This window comes from Triticum urartu, chromosome 4A (assembly GCF_056163025.1).
Source record: "Triticum urartu cultivar PI428250 chromosome 4A, HENAU_Tu73, whole genome shotgun sequence".
NCBI lineage: Eukaryota > Viridiplantae > Streptophyta > Magnoliopsida > Poales > Poaceae > Triticum > Triticum urartu.
In genome coordinates, this window is record NC_141876.1 from 489404333 (window position 1) to 489410332 (window position 6000).

Below are 6000 nucleotides of genomic sequence, written 5' to 3' on the forward strand. Positions count from 1 at the left end.
GGACGGTGATGCCTGATGGATGGCCATCACGTGGCGCTCGAACGTGCGGGCGTAGTACATGGCCGTCTGGAGATCCTGGGGTCCCCGAAGCTCCACATCCACGCGGATGTGATCTGGATGTCCACCGACGAAGAGGTCGGCCCGCTACTGCTTCGTCACGCCCGACACGTGGCATGCCAGTGCTTGGAAACGATAGGTGAAGTCCTAAACCGTGGAGGTGAAGGGAAGGCGGCCTAGCTCTACCAGGCGGCTCCCGCGGATCGGTGGCCCAAAACGAATAAGGCAGAGCTCGCGAAAGCGCTCCCAAGGGGGCATGCTGCCCTCATCCTGCTCGAGGGCGTAGTACCAGGTCTGTGCCGCGCCGCGGAGGTGGTAAGATGCGAGCCAGGTACGCTCCGAGGCAACGGTGTGCTGCCCGCGAAAGAACTGCTCGTACTGGTTGAGCCAGTTGAGGGGGTCCTCCATACCGTCATAAGTGGCGATGTCCAGTTTGGCAAACCATGGCGGTGTCCGAGTCAGAGCGGCGTGGCCGACTGGCTCGGAGGTGCGAATCAGCGAGGATTGGGGCGCCCGGTCAGCATGGCTGCGGCCCATGGACTGCCCGGCCGAGCCAGAGGGATCACCGAACTACAGAGTGGGTGCCGGCGGGTCTCCAGCCGACATGTAGACGGGTGGCGGCGATGATCCGGTCAGCCAGGACGGTATTGGGGGCAACGACGGCGGGAAGCGCACTTGCTGGATTGGTACGCCTCCCTCTGTGGGTGACCCGGGCCCCGTGCTGGGCAGTGGCGGGACCAGCAGCTGTGGCTGCGGTGGCACGGACCGGGTGGCGTGAGGGACGCAGCGAGGGCCGGGGCCGGCCACTGTGGCCATGGAGGCGTGGCAGTGGGCGGCGGTGGGGCCAACAGCTAGGGCGGCGGCTGCTCGGACCCGGGAGGCGTCGGAGGCGCAGCGATCGCCGGGCCCGGCCACTGCGGCCAGTAGGGGGCGATGGTGGGCGGCGGCTGACCGGGCCAGTGGTGGTGTAGAGGCCCGATCGGCGCCGTGGTGGCCGCGTACCAGGGCAGGGCGGCTGGCCCGGTCACGGCGGCTGGCGGCCATGGCGGCGGCTGCCCGTAAGGCCCGGCCAGGTAGAGGCGGATGCCCTGGACGGCAGTGACGGGGTCATTAAGGACCCCGATGATCTTTGCCGGGAAGTAGACGCCAACAGGTGGTGCGGTCACGGGTAGCGACTGGCCGGTGGAGGCCCCCGCGGAGGAGCTGAGCGGCGCGGTGGAGTTGTCGACCGCAGCGGCGGGAAGCGCCAGCGGCGCGATGGAGAGGGCGGCGGCGGTGGACAGCGGCAAGGTGGGCAGCAGCGGGGTGGGTGGTGGCGCAGACATGATCGGACCCAAGCTACCTGATACCAAGGTGTTAGGAGCTAAGGTTATGCCAGTTCTTGGGCGGAGATTGTAGGGGGAACGACGGAGGAGGACGAGGACGAGGGCGCGACGGCCGGTGGGCTGGACGCCGTCCTTGCGTTATGGAGAAGAGGCGACAACGGCGCAAGAGGCGGCTAGGGTTAGGTCTCCCGGCTCCCTAAGGGAAGCCGAGCAAATAATGATTGCTTCTTGATTTATTAGATCGATACATCTCCTCTTCTTATATAGAGAGGTCTACTTGACTCCTAAGGAAACGATAAGATAATTGGGTGTAGGATCGAAAGTATGTCTAGAGCAGGGTGATTAGACTACTTGACCAAATAAAAACTTATCCTTTTCCCAATTTTAGTTCTTGGCAGACTTTAGCAACTTTGGACAAGTCAAGCAATCTTAGCACAATTCAAGCAAGCATGCAAAGAGTATATGAGCAGCGGAAACTAAAGCATGCAACTTGCAAGAATGTAAAGGGAAGAGTTTGGAGGATTCAAACGCAATTGGAGACACAAATGTTTTTTTCATGGTTCTGATAGGTGGTGCTATCGTACATCCACGTTGATGGAGACTTCAACCCACGAAGGGTAACGGTTGCGCGAGTCCATGGAGGCCTCCACCCACGAAGGGTCCATGAAGAAGCAACCTTGTCTATCCCACCATGGCCATCCCCCACGAAGGATTTGCCTCACTAGCGGTAGATCTTCACGAAGTAGGCGATCTCCTTGCCCTTACAAACTCCTTGGTTCAACTCCACAATCTTGTCGAAGGCTCCCAAGTGACACCTAGCCAATCTAGGAGACACCACTCTCCAAGAAGTAACAAATGGTGTGTTCATGATGAACTCCTTGCTCTTGTGCTTAAAATGATAGTCTCCCCAACACTCAACTCTCTCTCACAGGATTTGGATTTGGTGGAAAGAAGATTTGAGTGGAAAGCAACTTGGGGAAGGCTAGAGATCAAGATTCATATGGTAGGAATGGAATATCTTGGTCTCAACACAAGTGTAGGTGGTTCTCTCTCAGAAAAAGTGAGTTCGAAGTGTAGGTTCGTTCTGATGGCTCTCTCCATGAATGAAGAGGCGGTGGAGGGGTATATATAGCCTCCACACAAAATCTAACCGTTACACACAACTTGCTAATCTCGGTGGGACCGAATAGTTAAACTCGGTCGGACCGATTCAGCAAAGCTAGTGACCATTAGGGTTTTCGGTGGGACCAACATGCAACTCGGTAGGACCGATATGATTAGGGTTAGGGCATAACGTAATCTCGGTGAGATCGATTACACAAACTCGGTGGGACCGATTTTGGTAATAAGCTAACCAGAGAGTTGGTTAGGTAAACTCGGTGGGACCGATCGCTCATTTTGGTGAGACCGAAACGTTACGAAGGGAAAACAGAGAGTTTGCATTATAATCTCGGTGGGACCGATCGCTTATATCGGTGAGACCGAAATGTTACGAAGGGAAACAGAGAGATTACAACCCCATCTCGGTGAGACCGAGATCCCTATCGGTGAGACCGATTTGCCTAGGGTTTGTGGCAGTGGCTATGACATTTGAAACTCGGTGGCGCCGGATAGGAAGAATCGGTGGGGCCGAGTTTGACTTTTGGTTTAGGTCATATGTGGATGTGAGAAAGTAGTTGAGGGTTTTGGAGCATATCACTAAGAATTTTGAGCAAGAACCTCATTAAGCAACACCTCATCCCTCCTTGATAGTATTGGCTTTACCTATAGACTCAATGTGATCTTGGATCACTAAAATGGAGAATGTAGAGTCTTGAGCTTTGAGCTTGAGCCAATCCTTTGTCCTTAGCATTTTGAGGGGTCCACTTTTCTCATCCATGCTATGCCAATCATTGAGCTTTCCTGAGATATTAATCTTGAAATAGCATTAGCTCAATGAGCTATATGTTGTTAGGAATTACCAAAACCACCTAGGGATAGTTGCACTTTCAATCTCCCCCTTTTTGGTAATTGATGACAACATATATATCAAAGCTTTGACAAATGATAATAAGAGTGAAAAATATTGTCGCTTTGAGAAGTATGTGAAAAGCAAGAGCTCCCCCTAAATTTGTGCATAGTTTAAGATTTGATTTGGACTGCAAATGCACAAAGAGTTAGGATCATGGGTTACTCTTCCATGTCACATGCATCTTGGTGGAGCGCTCAAAATGATAATAATTAAAATACATGCACTCATGACCAAGCAAAGTGAGTGATCATATGGAATATAAAAGGATAATGTCATCCAACAAGCATTAAGGTAGCATATGATCAAACACATGATCATCCAAGTATCACACACAAGCAGAAAGTATATAGTATCTCACCCAAGCAAACAATAAAGTTCAACCACCAAGGAGAAACGCAAGAGAGAACAAAAGCAACACTCTCTCTCGAAGCCTAAGATCTATACATTTTCTCCCCCTTTGGCAACAAGTTACCAAAAAGTTCATAAAAATGCATAGTGCTAAATCGTCACTCAGGCTTGGTCTTCAGGTGGTGGTGTAGACATAACTCCAAGGATGAATGCGTCAGTTGATATAGATGGAGCTGGGGGAGTAGGTGCTGGAGCTGGTGGCACTGAAGCTGTAACTGGTGCAGATGAAGTTGCTCTTGTGTCTGGAACAGGCATAGCAGCAGAGCTCTGACCTCTGGGCACTCTAGCAAAAGCATCAGTGGTTGTCTTGCCCTTCTTCTCCTGCACTTCATCCTGAAGTTGCTCAATGATTAACTGGATCTCAGTGACCTTCACATCTAAGTCATAGAACTTCTGCTCCACGATCTTCTCCAAGCTCTCCTGGTTTTGAGTCAGGGTGGCCAGTCCCTTCTCAATCCTTAGAGTGGAGGCAATCAAGTAGCCAAGATGATCTTGCTTGCTCTTCAGAAGATACTGAGATGCCTCTTCAGTGGTTGGCATCTTTGCACCCTTTTCAGCATTTGCCTTCTCCTTCTTGGCTTGTGCATGCACAGAAGATGGTTCATTCTCATCCATCACCACAGTGTTGTCCTCAAAGTCTGGGTAGATGGGAAGGTGCTCCTTGTCCAGCAGATATATGCCAGTGCCCATCTTGGAGTTGATTAGCTCCTGGATCTGTGGGGCATACCCACAACTCCTCTTCTGATCTGCAGCTATCCTCTTTATGGTTTCCACAATTAGGCTCATGACCTTGAACTTCTGTGGAACATAAAAAATGTGCAGCAAGTTGATGGAGTGACCTTTGATCATCTTGTGATCACCTGACTTTGGCAAAAGAGTGTGCCTGAGAATCCAGTTGATTGTTGGCAAGCCTGACAGAAGGTAATGTACTGATCCAAATTTGTGTGTCTCAAGAGCAACATCTGAGATCTCTTTGTACATGTGTGCCATGGTGTTGTGATCCTTCTTCTTCTTGGCATAGACATCCAAGTCATCTTCTTGTTCTTCTGGGGCATTGATCAACTGAGCCCATTCTGCAACTGTTGACTGGTACCTAGTGCCTTCAGACATCCAGACAATCCTTCCATCTGGGTAGAAATGAGCTGTGGAGTAGAACTGCATGATGAGCTCATCATTCCACTTTGTGAGCTTCCGAGCCACAAACTCATCAACTCCACAAGCCTTGAAGCTGTCATATACACCAGGGAAGTGATCCTCATTTTCCTCAATGAATGTCCAATCGACCCATCTCATGTCACACACTATGGGCTTCTTGTCAAGTAAGATAGTCTCATAGAAGTCCTGTTGTTCCTTGGTATGGAACTTGTAGTCCATAGCAGTTCTTCTTCTGGTGGCATATGGACCTGACTCTCTCCATAGCCTCAATCCTGAATCCTTCCTTATCTTCATGTTCTTAGCTACTGGATGAGCATCATTGTGATCTGGAATTTTTGGCTTCAACTTCCTCAAGACATGTGACTCATCACCTTCTTCTTCCATTGCAGCTTCAGGCACTGGGGCCTTGTTCTTCTCTACTGCTGGGATGTTCTTGGTGCTCCTCTTGGGTGCAGTTTTGGGTTTTGGAGCAGCTGGAGCAGCAGTCTTAGGAGCAGTCTTAGGCTTAGATGGAACAGCCCCTGCCCTTATAGCATCTCCCATAAGCTTTTGAGCTTTGGGTGCTGGTGCTGCATCCTCTTCATCTTCCTCTTCTTCAGAGTCTTTCATTATTGAAGATCTCCCAAGCACTCTGGCAGTGGTCTTCTTGACCCTTTCCTTTCTTTTCTTTTCTGCCACAACCTGCTCTTTGGGTGCAGATCCCAAAGTTTCTTGAGTGGATGTTCTGGCTTTTGACATGGGAGCTCTCTTGGCAAGAACCTTTTGCTTCATCCCTGGCTTAGTGGCAGTAGCTGTGCCATATTCCTTTTTCAGGACTTTCCTCTTTGAGATGGCCTCTTCCTCAGCAGCCACATAGTCCTCATCCTCTGAATCTGAGGTTTTCTTCTTTCTGGTCCTGGTGGCTGCCTTAGGCAAGTTACTAGGTGTGCTCCTGCTTCCATCATCTGAGCTACTGGAGGGACTAGTGCCCTCACTCAAGTTCACTTGCTCCTCAGACTTGTTCTGACTGTCACTTTGATCTGACATGATGCAAACACTGACAGC